This window comes from Mauremys mutica, chromosome 10, assembly GCF_020497125.1.
Source record: "Mauremys mutica isolate MM-2020 ecotype Southern chromosome 10, ASM2049712v1, whole genome shotgun sequence".
Taxonomy (NCBI): Eukaryota; Metazoa; Chordata; order Testudines; family Geoemydidae; genus Mauremys; species Mauremys mutica.
This window is the reverse complement of record NC_059081.1, coordinates 34,742,183-34,768,170: the sequence shown is the minus strand read 5'-3', so window position 1 is coordinate 34,768,170 and position 25,988 is coordinate 34,742,183. Positions and strand designations below refer to the sequence as shown.

General features: G+C 42.3%; 1 long non-coding RNA gene across 1 annotated transcript; it reads right to left on the bottom strand.

The window, feature by feature from the left end:
- Positions 1–853: 853 nt before the first annotated feature.
- On the bottom strand, positions 854–25,470 carry LOC123378162. The gene is made up of 3 exons (XR_006582492.1): positions 25,419–25,470; positions 13,948–14,082; positions 854–990 (listed from the first exon to the last, which is right to left on the bottom strand). It is a non-coding gene; the product is annotated as an uncharacterized LOC123378162 (long non-coding RNA).
- Positions 25,471–25,988: the final 518 nt, after the last annotated feature.

Here is a 25,988-nt window from a genome sequence, read left to right as displayed (position 1 = left end):
CTCCTGCAGACGTGCCTGCGGAGGGTCTGCTGGTCCCGCGGCTCCGGTGGAGCATCCACAGGCAGAGCGCCCCCCGCGGCATGCCACCCCAAGCGCGCGCTTGGCGCGCTGGGGTCTGGAGCCGGCCCTGAGTGCACTTTAACAATCTCAGTCTACTCTTTCACTATTAAGAACTACATCTGCATCCAGTGATTTGAAATTCCCATCATACATGGAAGAATCTTTTTTCATGTCTACAAACTATCCTCTGAGCCATTTAAATGAGTTATACTCATTTAAATCTATCTTGGATAATGTAATATTGTTTCATTTTGTATATTTTGTCTTATCTAAAGAGGTGATTACTACTCAACTCAGAAACTAATCTAGCACTTTTACAAGCCTATATTTTTCCAGTCATATTTGCATACATATGAGTAACAGCTATTTAAAATGTTGCCCATATATGTCAGTATCCATAGTATGTCCCTGCTACCTGCACCTTCTTACTGCTTTTAAGGAACAACCCCTTTCCCTCCCCTGATATACTCATGCACAAAAAATAAAACAACATAAAAGTAGGACAGCACTAACTCGCACACAGAACTGTCTGAGAAAAACAGTGAAAAATTGTATCCATCCTGAATCCTAATACAAGCCAAAAATTACTTTATAAATTACCAAACTACTTAAGAATTTACAATACCACACTCAAAAGTGCACTCCTCTCTCCAGTCTACCATTCCCTCAGGAATTCCTCCACTCCTCCAATCTGAAATAATATTCATTAAATACAAATTTTCACACAGTTACTGAAGAAAGTCACAGAAGAGATAAGAGTTATCAGAGAAAAATAAAATTAACTTACCATGATGAGCTGCACCATGCCCCACATCACTACCTTTAAATTATCCCTCTTCTAGGCACAGCTGCCATTTATGTGCCAGTTTTGATGGGGAGAGGTACACCTTAACCGGACCTGGAAGAACTTCACTCCCAGGATTCCAGCATCTGGGGGGAAAGACACAAAAAGTACTGTTATCTAGCAAAAGTCACAGCTAACAGTGAAATAATTCACAGCAAGTCAAAAGTAAATCTATAACTTAATTGCTAAGAGCCTTGTGTCCTCCATAGCCTTCTGCTAGGTTTAGAGGCCTTCGTCCAACCTGAAGCCTGATTACTTCATCCAGAGATAGCAGTGGGGCTGGGCAGAAAACAGACTATATCATTGGATCCTATATCAGCTTGGTTATTCTACCTCTCAACAATATCTAGGTTTGGCTGATTTGAATTCTGTTCTTACCCCCAGGTGTTTCCAGGAGTGGCCACATTTCCAATTACAGTACATGGGTCTCTATATTACCTTGCTACAGCCTTCATTATTAAAGTCATTAAGAGAAGAAAGTGGATGACGGAAAGTATTGGTAAAGGGACATATAACCTTTCAATTTTAAGTGAGATGGTTGAATCCTGTTTAACTCCTTACAGGCAAAAAACTAACACACTTTTATTTTTGCCTGGTGGTCTCTGTTGAGTTCCTAGAGGATAGGCATCTTTTCACAAAAGACACCACAATTGATTAACTGACACTCTTGTTGGCAATCACAGGAGAAAGGCGGCAGTTGAATGAGCACAGACTGATCTACTCTCCTCCCCTTAAAATCATCTCTGGGATACACTGCCAGAGCAGAGCAAGGAGGCTTGACATGTTCCTGCATATGTGGCAGCTGTCCTGTGGATTAAAAGAGGGCTTCCAGCTTTATAACTTGTCATAGCTCACCAGAAGCAAGGCATCTTCTGCAATAAGCCACCTGGGCTTTTAAACTCCACAATCGATTAACAGTTTGTCAGACACTTTAATTCAGGCCTGATGCTGTCAGTTCATTAGGCCTGAAATGGGCCTGGATGTTTGAGGTAGGACTGGGGAGGTACTCTCCTGTCTCAGCTTCACCTAGAACTCCCCCTTAAAAGAAGCGGGCAAGCCTTTTATCTCGCCTTGTGGGTCTTGATTGGCTGCTGACTTCTCCTGTTCTTTCTAGCTGCTAGAGGATCAAGTGTTGTTGTTTGCACCTGTATCAGCTCCTCAGTGGCTTCTCTAGGTAATATTCAGAGGTGTAAACTCACTACTTCACTTTTCCAGGGTGATATTTTCCCTCGGGCAGGTATGTCAGGGTGTCAACACCTCCAGCAGGGGGCAGAGCAGTCCTGAAACAACTTGCCACATTAGGCTATCAACCTAGCTCCTTGTTTAAACACTAAAAATATACACAAAAAGTAAGCAAATAACTGATATTGATAATAGTTGTAATCTTCTTCTGTAACTTCTGTGGTTTCATTATTATTATTATAAAGCAACTTTTAGTCTCCTGCTGTTATTAAAGCTTGCAAGGATGCAATAATCGTATGCAACAGAATCTTCTGAAATATATCATGTGGTATTATACCACTGCCTTCGTATCACACTAGATGAGGTTTAATTGCCATTGTCATCACAGAATATAATTTTCAGGTACATAAAACTTGGTGCTAAACTAATGTGAAGCTGAAATTTGACACAATATGTTGTCCACTGTAAAGCATTTTTTCCCTAAATTTCATGAAGTTTGCATTCTTCGTCTGGGTATCTGACAAGGGCAAAAAATATATTTTTTTTTTCAGAGGTTTCGTGATGCCTTTTGCTTTGCTTTAAGAAGGCTGACATTAAAAAATAAAACTAAACTTGGCAGACAGCAGATGCCTTTTGATATTTGATAAAAGAGAATTGCAAGTAAATGTATGGTCAAAATAGATTCTCTTTCAAAATAGATAAAATGTTTCCTAAGAATGGATGGTAGGGTAGTTCAAATGTGCTCACTGATGCAAATACTTAAAACATTATCCATTGCCAGTAGCTGCACCACTGGCAGTAGATTACAAGTGCAGAACATTTCTATCCACTGTTGCAGAAAACTGACACATTATACATACTTAGCACTAGGCAGAAAAGCCCACCAAACTGAACACACACATTTTAATAAACATAATAAATGCAAATGTTCAGGTTTCAGTTAAAATTCTTAGTCTTCCACGGTATCCCTTTCACTACATCTCAGTTTGGCGTATAAAATTTCTCGCTTGGCAAACTTTTACGTTTATTTAAAGCAATCAGATACTGTGTTGATGAGATATACTAGTGTGACGAAGTGGGAATGTTCTTGATGTGTTATTTGAATGCTGAGTGGGGAGTATTAACCTGAGAAGGTTGCAGGGGAGTTTTGCTGGGACTGCCTGCATTGGGGAAGGGAGCATACCTGAGCATGTAACATGAGAACCCAAGAGGGGGGTTGAAGGCCAGGTAACACCTCTGCCTGGGAAACTGGACAAAGGACACAAAGACTGGGGGAGGAGCCAGGGGGAGGCTGAGTGAGAGGCTGAAGGCAGGGCTGCCCAGAGGGGGGGGAAAAGGGGGCAATTTGCCCCAGGCTCTGCAGGGGCCCTCAAGCGAACAGCTGAGGCTCCCGCCTCCGCCTCCGCCCCTCTCCTGGAGCCCTAGCGCATCAAGCGGCGTCCTCAGAGAGCTCCGCAGTGAGTCTCTGCCGGGGCCCCTGAGCCCCGCCCCGCTCCGACCCGCGTGGTGAGGGGACGGGGCTGGGAGCTCCGGGCTGAGCTCAGCTCCCTCCGCTCGGCGTGGAGCTCGCAGCCCCGCCCCCTGACCACGCGGCTTTGAACGGGACGGAGCTCAGGCCCCACTGGAGACACACTGCGGCTGTTCAGCGAGGCACTGAGACTCTGGGTGAGGAGGGAGCTGGGGGTAAGAGGCTGGGGCCGGGGGGGTTGGCTAAGGGGCAGGGAGTCCTGGGGACAGTCAGGGCACAGGGAGGGGGCAGAGGTTGGGGGAGCGGTCAGGGGGCAGGGAATGGGGGGGTTTGGATTGTGGGTGTTCTGGGGGGGGGATAGGGTCAGGGCTGCCCAGAGGGGGCGGGACAAGAGGGCGCAGGAGCTTCTTCACTCCCGGTCTTCGCCAGCGGGGGGGTCCTTCTGCTCCGGGGCGGAAGGACCCCCCACTGGCGAATTACCGCCGAAGCGGGACCCGCCACCGACGTGCAGCCCGGTCTTCGGCGGTAATTCGGCGGCGGGGGGCCCTTCCGTTCCGGGACTCGACGCCGAAGTGCCCCGAAGACCCGCGGCGGGGACCCCCCCGCCGCCAAATTACCGCCGAAGACCGGGCTGCACTTCAGCGGCGGGTCCCGCTTCTGCGGTAATTCGGCGGCGGGGGGCTCCCGCCGCGGGTCTTCGGGGCACTTCGGTGGCGGTCCCGGAACGGAAGGGCCCCCGCCACCGAAGACCCCGGGCCCCTGGAATCCTCTGGGTGGCCCTGGCTGAAGGGAGTTTCAGTTTGGAGCTGGCTCTGAAATAAAGAGGGGCTGTGACCGACCAACAGGGCTGTGGCCTCCCTGGGGCCCCCAGATGGACCTAACTAAAGGGGGCCCTGTTGTCTGTATCGGCAAGACCTGTTTTGGACTGTGTTCCTGTTGTCTAAATAAACCTTCTGTTTTACTGGCTGGCTGAGAGTCATGGTGAATTGTAGGAAGCCGGGGGTGCAGGGCCTAGTCTCCCCCACACCCGGTGACAACTAGTCTCAAAAGCAAGGAAATTTGAATGTAATGACACCTAGCCATTGCATCTGATGTAGTCCTCCATTCAAGATCTCCCAACGTATTATTAAAAACCTCAGATAGTTCTTTACACATGCTTCTACACAACTTGTTCATAGAGGGTGAAATTCATGCTCATGCTGACAGATAGCACAAGCCCTTCCTATCACTTAAATCTTGTTGGGTCCGGCCAACTGGCTTGATAAAAGGACTCCTGCATGATAAAGGGCATCTCCTACATAGGTCTGCATTGAGCAGCTAACCAGGGTAGAGAACAGAGCATTTGCATTTACCAGGATAAATTTGCCTCAATAGACCTTGCATCTCATGCAGATAATTTGATATAAGTTATGTCTGCACTTCAAGCTGGAGGTGTATTTTCCACCTCAAGGAGACATACTCACTCTAGTTCCGATTGAGCTAGCACACTAGAGTGTAGCTGTGGTAGGACAAGCTAGCCACCCTGAATACATACCTTCTTTGATGGGCATGTATTTGGAGCAACTAGCCCCACCCACCACTCATGTTGCTAGAATTATACTCTATTTTTAGTATACTAGCTAGATCAGAACTAATGCGGGTATGTCACCTCAATGTGCAAATTACACCTCCAGCTCAAAATGTAGATGTACCCATATTGGTAAGAGGGGAAGGGGCTGCAATGCACCCCCCTGAATAGCACTGAATTGAAGGGTGGATTTCACCTCTGTTTCATTTCATATTTCAGCCTGATAAAGCACAATTTATCTAGTTTTATTTGGGAGAATTTAAGCCAATAGATGTATATTAGCCACATATTTACTCCTTATTGATAATACACTAAATAATAAAACAGGAAAATGTATTAAGTGTAATTGCTAAAATTATTTGTTGCAAATAGTTTACACGTGAGATGTTGGCTTTTTTCAAATACATTATTTTAAATATTTTTTCATTATTTGACAAGCTCTCTAGATGGCTGTATAAAATTTGGAGATTTCAAAAAAAATCAACAGAATAAACTATGAATATGTTTTTCTATTATTCAACCAGCTGTAGCTGTAAAATTGATAGAAAGTCTAAGCACTGCAAAGTCTAGGAGCATCTAGATTTATATTAGTTAATATACTTATGGCAGATTTAACTCATATCCTCAATTTGTGACATTAATCTATTATTTTAAAGGGATTTTTATAGGTTGCTATCCTTGTACTATACATTTTTTATCAACATTTCTCTTTTGACATAACTAGGTCTCCACAAACATGCATTGATCTAGAAGTGCAATGAAGCTGTTTTAAAATAAAGATCTTTCAAATTGTTAGGGCATTATATCAAGGCATAAAAACATTTTTATCAGTCTTAGTATTGTATAATGGGATTCAGCTGGACTTTCCTTTTTATATCTTAATCTCACATAGTAATGTTGGCATCATAAGAATATTTTCTCTATAGAGCTGAACTGCTGTCAAGTTCAATCCTGCAGTACTTATTCAAGCAGAACTCCCATTATAACCCATGGGAAATCAACCAGAGTACAGACTGGAGGATCAAGATCATTAACATGAGATTATAGCCCTTTCCATTCACAATCATGCATTCAGTTACTTAGGTACATAGCAGTTAACACCAAGTGTTTTAAAATTGTTAGCCACTGGAAGAGTTTAGCTTGTTATTATGCTTTTTCATAGCTTTGGTGTCAAGAAACCAGTGGAGAAGTTTGATAGCAGGAAGTGTTTATTGATCCGAATATAGGGTTTGGGTAAGTTGGGCCAGGTCTTGCACTGCTAATGACAAAATGAGGCTATGTCTTTTAGTGTGATGAGTGAGCGTCTCTCTCTCTCTCTCACACACACACACACACACACACACACACACACACAGTTACACACCAGTTGAGGTATCCCTTGTTTGGGGACATCCCTTTTATAAGGCCAGGAGGCTTGGAATTTTCTGACACTTTGTCAAGTCCAGTGGAGAAAACAGATGGGGGCGAGGCTAAGGGTAGGCTAGGCCCTATATTGGTGGAGCCTAGATTGGCTGATATTTGGAACCACACTGTGCTAGTTGATGGTTGGATGATTTTCTCTGCCTAGTTTTTAAATGTTTACAATAAAGTTGTGGCCTACATTTTGAATATACACCCAGTTAAGTGTCCTGTTGTGCCCACTCAGTGCTCAGAGAATTTGCCTACATGCATATATGATGTGCATCATGGTTCTTCATCAAATGACCAACAGACTTCAGAGTGTTGCATGCACAAAGGATTTTGGCATTTTAAAATCAACATAATTCTCAGAAACATTATCCATTCAACACAGAATCAATAAGAAAAGTGTTTTTAAAGAAACTGTGCTAAGGATTTGCTTCATATATGCCCAATACTGCATTAAATATTTAGGCTAAACATTCATTTAAACTATTAAATAGTAATAAAGTACACTGCTGAGACACTGAAATGCCTTAAGACTATTCCTATAGAACAGGGGTGGGCAAACTTTTTGTCCCGAGGGCCACATCTAGGTATGGAAATTGTATGGTGGGCCATGAATGCTCATGAAATTGGGGGTTGGGATGTGGGAAGGGGTGAGGGCTCCAGCTGGGGTTGTGGGCTCTGGGGTGGAGCTGGGGATGAGGTTTGGGCATGCAGGAGGGTGCTCTGGGCTGATGGGGCATCAGGGGTTTGAGGGCAGGAGGAGCATCAGGGCTGGGGCAGGGGCTGGGGTGCAGGAGGGTGTCAGGGGTGCAGTGCCAGGCGGTACTTACCTCAAGCAGCTCCCAGAAGCAGCGGCATGTCCCCCATCCAGCTCCCACGTGGTGGTGCAGCCAGGCTACTCTGCGCGCTGCCCTGTCTGCATTTGCCACCCCTGCAGCTCTCATTGGTCACGGTTCCTGGCCAATCGGAGCTGTGGGGGTGGCGTGTGGGGCAGAGGCAGCATGAGGAGCCCCCTGGCAGCCCCTATGCATAGGAGCCAGATGACGAACATGCTGGAGTGCTGGAGCAGGGCAAGCTCAGGATCCCGCTCCCCAGAGGGAGCTTGAGGGCTGGATTAAAATGTCTGGAGGGCCGGATGTGGCCCCTGGGCCGTAGTTTGCCCACCCCTCCTACAGAACATGTGTCCAAAATTCCTATTAAAGCTATAGGCACTGTAAACATTTTACAGCTTGCAAAGGCATAGAGAATTGTAATCTCATTTTAATAAAATTATATATAAGCCTTTAAAAGAATCAGTTAGGACACTGCAAAGTAAAGTGTTGTGTGCCTGAGCATTACTGGGGGTGGTTTTCAACCTGCTTTTGATTTTTAACAGAATGTTGGCTTAAAACCCAGATATAGACAATGGAAAGGAAAGACATGGCAATCGCTTGCACATGAAGAAAACACATTACCCTTGATTGGGTGCTGCTGAATGATTCAACAAGGAACATAGATTTAAACAATAGTGTAGTTCTTGTTTTCAAAACAGAGATTTTATAGGAGCAATAGAATTATTAGTATATATTTAGAAAATAAATGGACAGGACAGAAAACACCCAGACTATCTATTTAAGGTTTCAATCTAGCTGATTGTGGAATAATCATCATAAACAATGGTCAGGACTACTTTAATATTTTCAATAGGGAGAAACATAGTTTGTTAAAATGAGTAACAATTTTTTTTAAAGTTTGAAATGCAGTTCCATTTCTTGACTGCAAAAGGCACAGGGACAAAGATATGCAGCTATTTCACAACAATTTCATGTCCAGTGGCTTTAAGTCAAAAGTAAATATTTAAATAATAATGTGATCTTGCTACTACTCTCTCTGGAAATGAAGATTTGAAAGATCCACTTAATTGTAGATCATTCAGCTGCCTTTCAGTTCTGTGTATTAGTACTGAAATCAACACATCTTGCACAAGCTAGCAAAAAATATCCAATGAGAACAAGTAGACTGAAATTCCTAGGATAATTGAAAAATCATAGAATCATAGGACTGGAAGGGACCTCGAGAGGTCATCTAATCCAGTTCCCTGCACTCCTGGCAGGAGTATTATCTAGACCATCCTTGACAGGTGTTTGTCTAACCTGCTCTTAAAAAATCTCCAATGATGGTGATTCCACAACCTCCTTAGGCAATTTATTCCAGTGCTTAACCATCCTGACAGTTAGGAAGTTTTTCCTAATATCCAACCTAAACCTCTCTTGCTGCAAATTAAGCCCATTGCTTCTTGTCCTATCCTCAGAGGTTAAGAAAAACAATTTTTCTCCCTCCTCCTTGTAACAACATTTTACATACTTGAAAACTGTTATCATGTCCCCTCTCCATCTTTTCTTTTCCAGAATAAACTGGAATAAACAATTTTTTTCAATCTTCCCTCATAGGTCATGTTTTCTAGACCTTCAATCATTTTTATCACTCTTCTCTGGATTCTCTGCAATTTTCCACATCCTTCCTGAAATGTGGCTCTGAGAACAGGACACAATATTCCAGTTGAGGACTAATCAGTGCAGAGTAGAACGGAAGAATTACCACTCGTGTCTTGCTTACAGCACTCCTGCTAATACATCCCAGAATGATGTTCATTTTTTTTGCAACAGTGTTACACTGTTGACTCTTATTTAGCTTGTGGTCCACTATAACCCCCAGATCCCTTTCAGCAGTACTCCTTTCTAGGCAGCCATTTCCCATTTTATGTGTGTGCAACTGATTGCTCCTTCCTAAGTGGAGTACTTTGTATTTGTCCTTATTGAATTTCATCCTATTTACTTCAGAACATTTCTCCAGTTTGTCCAGATCATTTTGAATTTTAATTCTATCCTCCAAAGCACTTGCAACCCCTCCCAGCTTGGTATCGTCTGCAAAGCTTTATAAGTGTACTCTCTATGCCATTATCTAAATCACTGATGAAAACGTTGAAAAGAACTGGACCCAGAACTGATCCCTGCGGGACTCCACTTGCTATGTCCTTCCAGCATGACCGTGAACCACTGATGATTACTCTTTGGGAATGATTTTATATAGTAGCTCCATCTAGGTTGCATTTCCCTAGTTTGTTTATAAGAAGGTTGTGCAAAACAGTATCAAAAGCTTTACTAAAGTTAAGATATACCACATCTACTGCTTCTCCCCTAACCACAAGGCTTGTTACCCTGTCAAAGAAAGCTATCAGGTTGGTCTGATACTTCTTGTTTTTGACAAATACACGCTGACTGTCCCTTATCACCTTATTATCTTCTAAATGTTTGCAAATTGATTGCTTAATTATTTGCTCCCTATCTTTCCAGGTACAGAAGTTAAGTTGACTGATCTGTAATTCCCCGGGGTTGTCCTTATTTGCCTTTTTATAGATGGGCACTATATTTGATCTTTTCCAATCTTCTGGAATCTCTCCAGTCTTCCATGACTTTTCAAAGATAATCGATAATGGCTCAGGTATCTCCTTGAGTATTTTAGGATGCACTTCATCAGGTCCTGGTGACTTGAAGACATCTAATTTGTCTAAGTAATTTTTAACTTTTTCTTTCCCTGTTTTAGCCTTTTCTGATCCTACCTCATTTTCACTGGTATTCACTACGTTAGACATCCAATCACCACCGACCTTCTTGGTGAAAACCAAAACAAAGAAATCATTAAGAACCTCAGCCATTTCCACATTTTCTGTTGTTATCCCCTCACCCCACCCCATTGAGTAATGGGCCTACCCTGTCCTTGGTCTTCCTCTTGCTTCTAATGTATTTGTACAATGTTATCTTGTTACCTTTTATGTCTCTAGCTAGTTTGATCTCATTTTGTGCCTTGGCCTTTCTAATTTAGTCCCTACATACTTGTGTTATTTGTTTATATTCATCCTTCGTAATTTGACCTAGTTTCCACTTTTTGTAGGACTCTTTTTTGATTTTCAGCTCATTGAAGATCTCCTGGTTAAACCAGTATGGTCTCTTCTCATACTTGCTATCTTTCCTACGCAATGGGATAGTTTGCTCTTGTGCCCTTAATAATGTCTCTTTGAAAAACTGCCAACTGTCTTCAGTTTTTCCGCTTAGCCTTGCTTCCCATGGGATCTTACCTGCCAGCTCCCTGAGTTTGCTAAAGTCTGCCTTCTTGAAATCCATTGTCTTTATTTTGCTGTTCTCCCTCCTACCATTCCTTAGAATCATGAACTCTACCATTTCATGAACATTTTCACCCAAGCTGCCTTCCAATTTCAAATTCTCAACCAGTTCCTCCCTATTAGTCAAAATCAAATCTAGAACAGCCTCCCCCCAGTAGCTTTTTCCACCTTCTGAAATAAAAAATTCTCTCCAATACATTCCAAGAAATTGTTGGATAATCTGTGCCCTGCTGTGCTATTTTCCTAACAGATGTCTGAGTAGTTGAAGTCCCCCATCACCACCAAGCCCTGTGCTTTGGATGATTTTGTTAGTTGTTTAAAAAAAAGCCTCATCCACCTCTTCCTCCTGGTTAGATGGTCTGTAGTAAACCCCTACCATGACATCACACGTGTTTTCTACCCCCTTTATTCATACCAAGAGACTTTCAACAAGTCTGTCTCCTATTTCCATCTCAACCTCAGCCCAAGTGTATACATTTTTAATATACAAGGCAACACCTTCTCCCTTTTTTCCCTGTGTGTCCTTCCTGAGCAAGCTGTACAATTCTATACCAATATTCCAGTCATGCATATTATCCCACCAGGTCTCTGTGATGCCAGTTATGTCATAGTTGTGTTTACTTACTAGCATTTTGAGTTCTTCCTGCTTATTCCCCATACTTCTCGCATTAGTATACGGACTCTGTTCTGTTTTGTCTCTCCTTTTCCCCTGCTATAACAGCCCATGCTCCCCCAGATTCTGAACCTTCTCCCAGGTTTCCATGTTCCTGATTAACCTGTGGGCTTTGGTCACCTGCCCCCTTTGAACCTAGTTTAAAGCCCTCCTCACTAGGTTAGCCAGTCTGCATCGAAATATGCTCTTCGCCTTCCTTGATAGGTGGGCACCATCTCTGCTTAGCAGTCCTTCTTCCTGGAACAGCATCCTGTGGTCAAGAAAGCTGAAGCCCTCCTGGCAACACCATCTTTGCAGCCAGGCATTTACCTCCAGGATGCATCTGTCTCTGCCTAGGCCCCTACCCTTGACCAGAAGGATGGAAGAAAATACCACCTGTGTTCCCAACTCCTTCACCCTTACTCCCAGAACCCTGTAGTCACTTCTGATTTTCTGAGGGTCATACCTCGCGGTATCATTAGTACCCACATGGAGGAATAGCATGGGATAGTAGTCAGAGGGCTGTATGATCCTCGATAATCTCTTTGTAAGGTCTTGGATAAGCACTATACCTCCCAGGATGCCATGTCAGGGAGATAGATGGGTGCCTCCATCCCCCTCAGGAGAGAGTCACGAACCACCCCTATCTTACATTTCCTCCTGGGAGTGGGGCTGCAATCCTCCCAGCCTTGGGGGTACATGGCGCCTTCTGCTCCTCCTTTTGGGGGTGATTCATCACTCATTGCTGGGCCAACATATCAGTTTTCCATCACTGTGGTGGGTGGGTTGGGAGTAGGGGTGGAGCACTGTCTGCTGCCAGAAGTAACCAGCTGCGAGTGTCCTCCCTGTGACAGAGCCATATCCTCCTCCCCCATTGGTGTGACATCAATCCTCTGTAGCTAGATAGCTTCCTCAGCCTTGGATGTCTCCATATGAATACTCTTGAAAAATTTCTCATGGACACGGATGCTCCTCAGCCTAGCCACCTCCTTCTGTAGCTCTCCTACCTGCTTCCCGAGAGATTCCACCAGCAGCCACCTTTCGCACTGGATGATCCCCACAGCCTGGCTTTCAGAGACTGGGAAATGCAGACCACAGTCTCTGCAAATCCACACCAGGATCTGAGTAGAGGAATCCATGGTTAGGCTGTCTGTCTGGATACAGGCGCAGGTGGAGAAGACAGGAGCAGCACTGGCGAAGCGGCCCTTTCTAACCATAGTGATTTTATTGCAACTCTTATAAACTCCCCTGTTTGCGGTCCCCTGTTCACTAGTTCCCCTTGATCACTTAGCCTCTGGCTTTTAAGGCCTTCTCTCCTAGGTCAGTTCTACCCCTTTGTTAATCACATGGGGCAGAGGGATCACAAGGCTGATTGAGGTTGATCAAAGATGACCCAGGGAACAAAGGCTCAAAGAGTCCCCAACTGACCCAGTAACTGAAATAACTGAAAATAACTGAAACAATCTGAAAGAGAAACACAAACAGCCAGACAAACTAAAAATAACCAGGAATACCAAATAGCATGCACTCCATGAATGTATTTAATAATAGGATCTCTACTTACAATCCTCTTTAGGAACAACATGATTGGCTGCTGTGAAAATAATGATGCCACTAATGTAGAATTCATTCTACAGGCATAATCTGGGAACCTGAAGAAACCCAACTCCCTGCAACTCTAATTTTTAATGTTACAATTTACTTCCAGGATTGCATTTCTCCCCACATCAATCATTAGCCTTCAATCTCCTTGTCTACAACCCACCCAGCTGCACTTCCACCCACCCTGCTTCAAAAGCTTTAATGTTTTTGCAAGGTAACGTGCATTGCTGCTGATATTAAAACAATTATACCTTCTGTCACCCAACAATGTTATTTTCTCTATATCATTAATAATTAGTCATAGTTCTATTATTCATTCTCTGCACTCCTAAAATGAGATATTATTGATAGGTTTATATCCTTAGCAACAGTATATAATACAGAGAACTGTATTTTACTTGACTGTATTATCACATGGCTCCTGCTCTTGCCTGCAAACAGATTTTTGTTGTTAAAGAATCTGTGCCAACAATCAACTTACACAAGGTGTTTCACTCTAGAGTCATACTGGTTAATATTTAGAATATTTCTTTAAATGCACAGCTATTTCAAAATTTTATATTTAGCAATGTAATTAGTTTTATTCACAGCATGACTTCAGTAGGGAACCAATTTTCTCTCTGAGTTAATACTGAGTCAATGCCCAGGGCACTGAAGGTTAGACAGCCTTTAGTAAAATTGTTGCTTTTAAAAACTTTCCATTTTTACTTTAAATAATACAACTTTCAGTATATGGCATATTCTCTTGTGTGTAAAGAGAAGTGAAATCAATCTGTCTAAAATATTTGGATTATATAATATGAAAATCTGTAAAAATAAATGCTGTCTCTTACATTTAAAATGTTTATAGTTACTATATTTTATTCAAACATGTCACTTCATACACAGTAGACACAGTACTGCACAACTCTTTCAATTTAACAATGAGGGGGAGGTGCTATATACCTACCCCCTCTCACATACCAGGCACTTAACTAGATCAAGTGCAGGGTTATAGGGCTCTCACCATAATGAGTAACTCAAGGTAGATCCTCTTCAGCCTCCCCTTCTCCTTACAGGCAAAAGGTCCACCAGCAAAATACCAGATTTCATTTACCTCTGAGAGCTGGTCCCTCTAGCCTTTTTTGGCATTGGACTCTGGCTGCAAGTTGACAAACATAATATTAAGAGATAATATAGGAATGTTTGACTCCCTATTCTTACTTCTTTTAACCTAACTCCACCGCAACAATGCTATGAGGAAGGTGGAAACCCCAACCGATCAGGCACAACAGGAAAAACTTGCTTCCTGACCCAAAAACATGTGATGGACACTCTGGATGTGATCATAGAAACACAACTGATTACCTCAACTACAAGGAAGGAAGCTATCATGACAAGATGACTTCTGGTCGCCCGAGAAGGCTTTACATTGGGGTGGGGGAACCAACAAACAGGAAAGATTTGTGTTGCATCCCTGCCCACTTCCTCTGATTACTGACTTTCAAAGAAATTAATGCGACCACTCAGGTGAATAAGGAATCTTAGAATGCAAGTTTTTTGGGGCAGGGACCTCTCTTCCAATTTATCTATAAATGTAAATAGCACTTTTGGGCTCTGCAGAAATAACAGATTTTTTAAATCTAGGAAATGATTACATCAAGCACTTTAATGTCATTAGTTAATAAAGTCCAGTATAAATGTCAATTGTTAACTCGAAAAACTCTTTCCAGTCCAATTACTATTTTCAGTGTTATTTAAAAAAATTCCTCTTTAATAAATTAATTTTCTCTTTCAAAACAAGTTCCCAGAGTAGGTTAAAATGGATCATTTTTATTGATAAGGATTTTAAAGTTTTAATTTTATGCAGCTATCTGTTTCCTGAGCTATTTGTTACTGCTAGTGGAGCTGATCCTGAGTCTTTCCCAATGACGTTCTATTTGTCACTATCCTGGGCATTAATCCAACTCCAAAGATAGCACTGAAAATTACAGGGTCTTCCTACATAGCTTTCTTTTTTAGCAACTACATCTAGGCTCCACATTAGCAAGTTCTAAGCTCTCTCAGATTTCTTCCTACACAAGTCTCTCCCCAACTGGATCTAAAGTGAAAGGAAATTAAACTCTCTGTTATAAAATGACAAGGAAATTTATTACATAATCTTACTGAAGATAAGCTTTTTCCATATCCAAACAAAACATAACGTTTGTTTGTCGTTTATTTTTAGTAATTTCTATGGTGTTCATCACAGTAGATCTCAGCACCTCACAGACATTAATGAATTTATCCTCACAACAGCCCTCTGCGGTACGGAAGCATCATTATCCCATTTTCCAGATGGGGAACTGAGGCACAGAGACATTAAGTGACATGTCCAAAGTCAGACAGGAAGTTTGTGCCAGAGCAAGTAACAGAAACCATAACCCCAGCACCTTCATCACAGGCCCATCCTGATCTGCCTAACTTCTAATTCTCTAATTCGAGCACCATTTTTTGACTGTAGTTTATTGTCAAAGCTGGAGGCAATGTTGGCTGGTCTAAGATTCAGGTGAGAGTCATGCATCAGAACATAAGCTGACCACTTTAAAGTCCAGCTTCACCTAAACCTGGGTTTCTTCACAGCCATAGTATTTGGAGTCCAGAGATCAGGTGACCAAGAGGGAACCGGGTGACTGTGGGAGGGTTCTATAAGTATGACTGAGTTCAGTGTGGAGAGAAACCTGAAATGAACAGAAAGGTGGACCAAAAAAAAAAAGGGGGGGAGGCACAAGAGAGGCTGTAGAAGTCTATAAAGAGACAGAGCACATAGAAAACAGCCCAAGGTAAAACTGAAGGAAGGGTTCTGAGTGGAGTGGCAACCACTGGATGCTTCAGTTCCCGGGACCAGAACCCAGAATAGAAACAGGGACCCAGAGGCGGATTAAGGTTTCCTGGGGCCCTGGGTCAGAGCAAGTGGGCGCCCCTCCCCACCCATAGCCTCATAGACTTTAAGGTCAGAAGGGACCATTACGATCTTCTAGTCTGACCTCCTGCACAACGCAGGCCACAGAATCTCACCCACCCACTCCTGTAACAAACCCCTGACCTATGTCTGAGCTACTGAAGTCCTCAACTTGTGGTTTAAAGACTTCAAGGTGAAGAGAATCCTCCAGCAAGTGACCCGTGTCCCACGCTGCAGAGGAAGGCAAAAAAAAACCAGGGCCTCTGCCAATCTGCCCTGGAGGAAAATTCCTTCCCGACCCCAAATATGGTGATCAGCTAAACCCTGAGCATGTGGGCAAGACTCACCAGCCAGACATCCAGGAAAGAAGTAGCTTTTCTCTGTAGTAGCTCAGATCCCACCCTATCTAGTGTCCCATCACAGGCCATTGGACATATTTACCGCTAATAGTCAAAGATCAATTAATTGCCAAAATTAGGCTATCCCATTATACCATCCCTTCCATAAACTTATCAGCCTTAGTCTTGAAGCCAGATATGTCTTTTGCCTCCACCGCTCCCCTTGGAAGGCTATTCCAGAACTTCACTCCTCTGATGGTTTGAAACCTTTGTCTAATTTCAAGTCTAAACTTCCTGATGGCCAGTTTATATCCCTCTGATATATTTATAAAGAGCAATCATATCTCCCCTCAGCCTTCTTTTGGTTAGGCTAAACAAGCCAAGCTCTTTGAGTCTCCTTTCAGGTTTTCTATTCCTCAGATCATCCTACTAGCCCTTCTCTGTACCTGTTCCAGTTTAAATTCACCCTAATCATTTTTGTTGCCCTCCGCTGGACTCTCTCCAATTTGTCCACATCCTTTCTGTAGTGGGGGGACCCAAAACTGGACGCAATACTACAGCTGTGGCTTCGCCAGTGCCAAATAGAGGGGAATAATCACTTCCCTTGACTGGCAAACAATGCTTCTACTAATACAGCCCAATATGCTGTTGGCCTTCTTTGCAACAAGGTTACACTGTTGACTCATATCCAGCTTCTTGTCCTTTTCTGCAGAACTTAGCCAGTCGGTCTCCAGCCTGTAGCAGTGCATGGGATTCTTCCATCCTAAGTGCAGGACTCTGCACTTGTCGTTGTTGAACCTCATCAGATTTATTTTGGCCAAATCCTCCAATTTGTCTAGATCATTCTGGACCCTATCCCTACCCTCCAATGTATCTACCTCTCTCCCCAGCTTAGTGTCATCCCATATTTTGCCAAGCCTTTTCCCCCACACACACACCCTCTGTTCTATAAATTTTTCCAACCTCAGTTCCTGACATTGCCACCCACTCCATGATGCACTTGATATTACTATGTTCCTAGATCAATGTTACTGCTTCCTCCTTTTTTTTTTTTACTGTGCTAATGCTCACCTGCTAAAATTTGATTTTCTGGCAAAGGAGGGAAAAGGTGTGAATAAGCTGTCTCACAAATTATTTTCCTTCATCAACCACCCTTTGGGGCCTTATAGTGGCCAACAAGCTTTCAGAGAAGTTTGAATTTGACATTAAAATTTCATAAGTGGCGGATAGCATGAAGCCATTATGTATTAGAGTCTAGACTTGTATAAAATCTAGACACAGTAATCCCTAAACCAATTCCAATACTTTGGAAATTAAATTCTAAAAAGTTTCCCTCATTTCCTGTATGTATATAATTTTGCAAAGATGACATTGTGTTTCGAAGAATTACAGCATTAATACCTATTTTCATTTGTGTTTTCCATCCAGAAAATAGCCAATTAAAAGAGCAACTGTTTGTTGCCAGATTAGAGTTGAGTTTTTGGACAACTTTGAATTTTTTTAATCATCCTGTGATCAGAAGAGAAGAGCACACTTTGCTCTGCTGAACACAAACTATTCATTACCTGATAGCTGTCTTAGCATTCAGCTCACTCAAAAATGCAGTAAATTTGTCATATGTGCAATAGGGAAGAAAACACAGTAGTAACTCATGTCTCCTTAACAATTAGATTGGTCTTATTTTTGGTTTAGTTATTGAAACCCAAGACATATGGGTGTGTTTATATTAAAAATCTGGCCAATGCTTGTCTGGATGATTTATTATACTGTAAGCATAAGGACGGTTCCGATGCTGCAGTTTTTATTATACTGCAAGTGTACAGAGAGTTTTGATGGTGCAATTATGCAATAACAATTAATAGAGTACACCTTGTAACCAGTCAGTGAAGAATGATTAACTTAATCAAAGCTAACACTTGTCAATGCTTTCTTTATTCTTACTGTAGGATGGGGAAGTAGAAGATCGATGGATAATTTAGAAGCCATCTCCAGCTAAAGCTATCAAGCTAGAGTTTGGCTGGCTCAATTATGAGATTTGCCTTTTATAGACAACTATTATGAATTAAATAGTGAATCAGTGGTATAAAATATGCATGTGTTTGAGAACAACATGCAATATAGGTATTCCCATCAGAGTATTACATTAAATGTCTTCTGGGGCCAGTCAAATTCTATTTGCCTCCACTCTCTTAGCAAGGCAAACTCAAGGTTAGAATACCAAAATGAAATGCATAAATAGAAGCCATTTTTTCCTTGGCTTTGCCCTCTGTACAAGATCCAGATACAAGATGCAATAAATGTACAGCACTTAAATCCCAAAGACACCCCTAATTCATGTGATCCCAAGAAAGTCATTCAAATTCTTGGGGATTTCTTCTGTGAAATAGATTACTGTGATGCGCAGTGTGAAAAAAGTGCTTTCAGATCATATTAAATGCTAAATAAATCCAAAGTATACAGTATTATTAATCCACTGGTATGCTACTCCACTAGTCTGGGAAGATTTTATTAAAACATTGTTAGGTCAAATAAACTGGCCAATATATTTCCTAACAGTTTTATTTTCCAAAATATATTAATATTATGAAACAAAAATAATTTAAAGGAATATTTATTTGGAAACTCATCTGGAAAGCTACTGTAAATATTCTTACTCCAAATAATCACCAGTGTAGATACACAAAATTAAATACTGAGGTAGATTTTCCATGCTGTACATAAACACTTTCCAGGCACAAACGTGTGTTTCTATGTTCTAACTAGAAGTATCCTGAGTACACTAAGCAGAGTTGCCAACTGGTTGCACAAAACCAACACTCTTGCTCTGCCCCCGCTCCTCTGCCCCTCCTCTGAGGCCCAGCCCTTTCTCCGAGGGCCCCACCCCCGCTCACTCCATCCTCTCCCCCTCCTTCTGTTGCTCCTTCTCAGTCACTCATTTTCCACCAGGCTGGCTCAGAGGGTTGGGTGCTGGAGGGGGTCAGGGCTCTGGCTGGGGGTACAGGCTCTGGGGTGGGGCTGGGGCTAAGGGGTTCGGAGTGCAGGTCGGGGCTACAAGCTGGGGCTGAGACGTTGGGGTGTAGAAGAGTGAGGGCTCTGGCTGCGGGTGGGGCTTGGGATGAGGGGTGCAGGAAGGTGCTCTAAGCAGGGCTCAAGGGGTTCAGAGGGGAGGAGGGGGATCAGGGCTAGGAGAGGGGGTTCGGGGTGCAGGTGCAAGCTCCAGGTGGTGCTTACCTCAGGCAGCTCCAGGAAGCAGCGGCATGACTCCACTCCAGCTCCTATGCAGAGGAACGGCCACGCTGCTCTGCGCGCTGTCCCATTCTCAGGCACCGCCCTCATAGCTCCCATTGGCCGCAGCTCCTGGCCAATTGGAGCTGTGGAACTGGCGCTTGGGGCAGGGGCAGCATGCAGTGCCCCCTGGCTTCCCCTGCGCCTAGGAGCCGGAGCGTGGACATGCCATTGCTTCTGGGAGCCACTCGACGCCACGGCAGGCAGGGAGCCTGCCTTAGCCTCGCTGCGCTGCTGACCGGACTCTGAATGGCCCAGTTGGTGGTGCTGACTGGAGCCACCAGGGTCCCTTTTGACCAGGCGTTCCGGTTGAAAGCTGGACACCTGGCAACCCTAACTCTAAGTGGCTATTTTGCACACATAAGTGGCCAAATGCCTGCATAAGTATGCACTGCATGTGAGTTATTGTGGTATTTTTATGCACAAAACAGCACACAATTGTCTGTATACGTGTTTGAAAATCTGATCATACAAATAAGGTTTAAAAATCAATTTGAGCAGTTCCTCCCATGCCCTAAACACCCTGTGCCAAGGCCTTGATCCTACAAATGGATTTGACCCAACAGGCCTTTACAATCACACAGTCCCCTCTACAGGCCCCAAATACGGAGGTTAAGACATGTTTTTTCAACAAGGGTTGTTGACATCACACCACTCTCAGTGAGTGCAATGAAATTAGCTGAGTTAGCAACAGCTCAGAACAAACATGTAACCCTTAGCGACAGGGTGAGAAAGATATTGTTCAGATATTATTTTCAGTATTTATTTTAAGTTTTCCATTTCAAATGTAGCATGCACAGCAGTTAGTGGAGTAAATGGGAATCGTGCACTGACTTCAGTGGGTATTGGGCCTAGCCTGTATTCAGCTACCCACCTTGGGAGCTTAAATATGTTTTGTTAAAGCGTTGCAATTCATCACTAAAAGAAGTCAAATGTTGCCCTCTAGTGCTCGATATATAAAACTGAATAAAGACAACATGAACTCCTAGTCAGTGAGTTACTGGCTGTGCTATGTAACCATCTAGGCAGAGCTATTGTTAGTCTCTCCAACTGCAGTTTGCAGCACAAGTGTGCCTGGATTAAGGTAATATAGAACCCAGGCAAAAAACAGTGGCTGCTTGGCACTTGCTGAACAAGACATTGTTGAAATAGTTCAGAAATATTTTATGTTAGCATAAGTTACACATTTCTGCACAGAGACATCAGAAACACTGGCCATATAATTCAGAGAAGATATATATGTAAAATGGTGCGGGAGGGGACGCACATTCAAAGTAGGCCAGGCATGTCAAAATTAGAGGCATACACTGGAGCTTTTATACTCAGCAAGCTAAATAATGACACTATAAAAAAATTAAGGAAAATACTCCCCTAGGCCCCTGATTTTTAAATAGTGCAAAATCATGCCTTTTAGAATTATATTTCTGCTCAGACTGGCTAATTTTTAAAAAAAATGTTCTTAAAATAGAAAGAACAATACTGAGTATTTTTACAGTAAAGCAGATATGTTTTTCTAAATGAAGGGACATTGGATAGGCATATTTGATCCTTAGTACCAAGTGGAAGAATGTAAGCAGACTCATCTTGGTGTCCACCTCAAAAATCAGAAGGAAAAAAAAATGTTCCTGGCGGAGAAAGGGAAGCATGCAATCAGCCAGTATTCACTCTGAAGCCATGCAAGAATTGCACATAGGAGGAAGGAATCAAAACAGTGAGATCTAATAACAGAAATCAAAAAATTAAAGCAACACCAATTATGTAACCCCACTTTAGGACCCAAGTAACTGGCAATGAAGACAGCTTCAATTATTTTAGCACAGAATCCATATCAAGTTAAGGCAGCACAGAAATGCTATTGTGTAAGTGCAGGACAATGAGTCTCCAGTGCTGCTCCAGGTACATGGTATATCCACATTCCACAGAACACTGTCACTTAGAAAATGCTAGCAGGTTCCACCACTCTCCAGAAACTGCACCTGAAGAAGTTAATTGTGGCATTTAGGTTAGTTAGCAACCAAGCTAACACCAATTATGTAGTCACTGAATCTACCATAATTCAAACAGCATAGTATGTAGCTAGGAATATTAATTTAACACACCTAGCCAGAGTAGCCTGAATTAAAAAACAAAAACAAAACAAAAAAACACATATGCAAGCCAAATAAATGTCTCTCTGCCCATATCTTTCACAGTGTAGACTCCATTTCTGACTGGCAGTCAGATACTAATATACTGAGTGACAGAAGTAACAGCTGCTCTTCCTTCCGGTAGACTGCTGACATGCAAATATCAGTAATTCATACCTTGCTATTTCCCCTCTGAGTCTCCAATTTTTAAAATTATTTAGAAATCAGGACTTCAAATTTAGTGAAGGGGAATTACAAGATGCTGTGACTTTTTTTCTAGCAACAAAATTATATGCTCAGGCACTATATAATGGTATGAAGCAGGACAACTTGAAAAAGAAACATATTAAATGCACAAAAATAAAATAAAATTAAATAGTTCAGTATAATAGAAATTTGGATTAGAACTTTGAATTTTTGAGACTTTAAATTCTCTTGAATTAGGATTAGGGCCCTTCTACAAACACGAAGAAAACACGGTCTATGGTCAAAGGGGTTATGATCTGATTTTCAATATAATGCAATGAGTATTAAACTGAGGGAAGAATAATGCCAGCTGGCCTACAGCGGCTCTAACCTGAGCTGAGTCCATAATCAAGGAGTCATAACCAGCTTTTGGTTCTCAGCTTCATCTTTTCCCTCTTCTGGGCTGCCAGGAGTGGCTGGCTGGGCGGGACAGGGGCCCATCCTGTGGTAGGTGCACCCCTAAAATCAGGCAGAGCCAGCTGAGTTTTGCTGTCCCAAGGGCTCCTGTAGCCAAGCAGGCTATAATGCAGCCAGATCTACTCTCTTCTTTATCCTCTGAAATGCTGCAGATGGCCACTCCAGCAGTAGACCTGAGCACTTATAGCACGGGGGAAGAAAAAAGCTGCTCCTGGCGTAAGCATTTCAGGAGGGGGTGGTTTATATCTCCTCTCTGTAGTGACAAGATGGGTTCAAATACTTAAGTTTAAAAGTGGCAGGGTGTGGCTCAGGGAGCACATTTTCAAGTCATAATCAAACAGAGAATTTTCTTCTTACTACATTCATCCTCGAGGGCCACAATTCAGAACCTTGAGAGCCACAAAGTGACCCCGGGCTGCAGGCTGGACTGATCTAAAAAGTTACTGATTTGTGCACACTTCAGCAAGCAAACCCCAGCATCAATACACCCAGACTACAAACGCCAGTGCTGAACCATATGTAAAACCATGCTGTAAATCAGGGGTCGGCAATCTTTCAGAAGTGGTGTGCCGAGTCTTCATTTATCACTCTCATTTAAGGTTTCGTGTGCCGGTAATACATTTTAACGTTTTTAGAAGATCTCTTTCTGTAAGTCTATAATATATAACTAAACTATTGTTGTATGTAAAGTAAATAAGGTTTTTAAAATGTTTAAGAAGCTTCATTTAAAATTAAATTAAAATGCAGAGCCCCTGGGGCCAGTGCCCAGGACCCAGGCAATGTGAGTGCCACTGAAAATCAGCTTGTGTGCCGCCGTCGGCACGCGTGCCATAGGTTGCCTACCCCTGCTATAAATTATCCTCCGCTCGCCAAGCACACAGATGTCATGACTGAAAGTTCAGAGCCTGGAAACTTATCTGAAGCTCATGAGGATCCCATCCAACCAAACAACTCCCTCTTCCTTATGCAAGCCTGCTGACTTGACTTTGTGTCATCCCTCATTGCTCAAAAATAAACACACAAACTGTAAGCTTCCTGAATCCATGGCTGTAGGCCTCCCTTTAAAATCAGATGCCTACCTGTTTGTGGGGACTTTACCCCTCCTAGTGCTCGCTGTCAGGAATGGGGGCCCCTCAGCCTCCCATTCCTTTCTGCCCCCAGCTACTGCTGTGCTCAATAGTTCTCCATTCCCTCCTGTCAAACTGCATCAGCTCCAGCCCTCTGGTCCCCTTCTTAAAATACAGCAGCCCAATGATCACTTTGACACACCCTCAACTTTTGTGAGAACAGCAGCAGCTCAAGCTCTCATTCTGGAAGGAGGATTGTTGGGTCTGGAGCTGCTCCCCTCCTTGCCCCCTCTCTCAGGAGCTGGTCCAGTGGAAAGAGCCAAATAGATCTCTAAGGGTTTCTATTAAACTGGGACAGCTTAATTAAAACCAATCAAAACAGCTCCTCTAAACTGGGTAAGTCCCAGGAAACCAGGACATTTGATGCCCCTAAAATAAAGTATTGTTTTGGGGAGAGGGCAGTTATCCCACATATTTTATAACAAGGAGCAGCACACAGGCATTTCCTGCTACTGACAGTTGTTTTGTTGCTTACTGGTTCAAAACAAATATACAGCTACTATTTCTAAGTAAATGGATTAAAATGGCTTTTGTTAAGTTACCTGTCCTGAGCATGTGGGGTAAGCTCTGCCAATCATAGATTCAGAACCAATACCATGTGACTTATGACAAATAACTAACCAATCCAGTTCAAAGGGGAGCAGGATTTGTCACAAAAAGATTGGGTTTATCCTCAGTCAGAGCAAAAAAATCCAAAAAAACAAACAAAAAACCCAATTTTCTCTAGGAAATGTTATCATACATCTTTGAATTTTTACTAATTAGTTTATATCAATTTTAATTTAAAGGTATTTTGCATACTTGGAAACAGGCAATAGTTAATGAAAAGTATTCGTTAGAAATATTTCAGCCATCTCTACTGACTGGTAATGGAATTACTATATTACACAGTTTAGATGAGAAAACAAACTATGACAACTTTATATTTTAAACATAAAAGTTAGGAGGTGCAAATTTGTAACCTTAATTTTGCAGCAAGATAGTCTTTTGCATTTAATTTAAAAAAGCAAAAAAATTAATACAGAAAAGAAAAAAATTAAAATAAAACAATACACCATGAAATTGCTGCTCAACTCTACTTGTTTTAACACACAAACACATTTTGGATCCCCATTAAAGTCAATGATGCTCTGTTCAGGTGCAAAGGATTCTTAAGTGGATCCGCTTGTGGGACTGGGGCATATATAAGTACAAAACCCCGAGATGTTACACTATTATCTCCACAATAGCACACATATGCTGCAGGAAGTAACTACAACCTGACAGAAATGGAACATTTTACCTGCACAAAAGTGAAGATATATACACTGCAACCTAAATAGCTTGCAGGATCTGAAACTTGGAGCATCAGCCTGTTTCCTCTGAACTCCCCGGAGTTTTGCCTTTGATATCGCCAGAGGCAGAGTCGGATCCTATGACTGAAGTTGGAGCAGCAGGAGAAGTTTAAGTTTCAAACCTGGCAAACTCCCTCTTGAGAAACACTCACCAGTAAAGCCTCAACTTCTAAAGTTTAGCTGTTTTCTGTTTTTAAAGAAGTGACCTAATAACTCAAATGAAAAAAAATATATTGTTCCTGCTATTTTCATGATTAAAAAAATACCCAAGCAGCCCTTTGAACACAGCAAAGTAACTGAAGTTGTAAGTTAAATAGAATTTCTGAGGATGTTATATACAAGTGATAAAGAGGGATCCACAGTGAAAACTTTGGAGAGTTTATTACAAGCAGTAAAGACTAAATAACTCATGAGGAATATCTGAAAGATTCACTGGACCAGATCCACAAAGCTATTTAGGCTCCTAATTTCTACTGAAATCAATAGATTTGAGGATCTGTGGCTAACAGTCTCTGAGTCATAATGGACTCTGTAATATAGCTCAAAGGAGAGGTAAAGCTGCACAGATGATTTTAGTTCAATTGTTTAGAATTCATCCACCAACTACTCACAAAAGAATAAAAGCTCCTATGAACAAGGCCCTAAAAAAGCTTTCAAAACCTTAAGTAAACATTGTTCTCAAACCTTAAGTTCTTGTAAGCATCTTCCCTATTGCTCTATGTACTTCTCTACTGGGGATCAGGTGGTTGTTGCTTATTAAGCTACTCAATTAAGCATTGCAGGCAGATTGCTTGAAGCTAGTAGCATCAGGAGGTTGCATTCCCCTGCAGTCCCAAGACCCTTTGCAGGGACGTCTAATTGAGAAAGAAAGAGTCTTAACTCCATGTTGCCCAAGCACAATAATAGGGGTCCACCAATCTTGGCAGATCCCTTTACAATCAAAGGAGTTACAATACAGTTATTACCATTTCACTGTTACCCTATCTGTGCAGCTTAATTAATTTACTGTTGAAAATTAGGTGGTTAGTGACAAGTTAAGAAACAAGGACTGACAAATTTGACTTTAAAATGCCATGTGATTATAATTACACATTTCCTATGAAAAAGCCCATTTATTTCTGTTTTATTCATTCACTTAGAGAAGCAGATCAGAAAGAAACAAGATCTCTTTCTTTTTATGTTTCTCAAGTTGCATCACATGCTTTTATTTCCCATGACTTATTTCCAGACATGGTTTGTGTCTTATCTTTATCC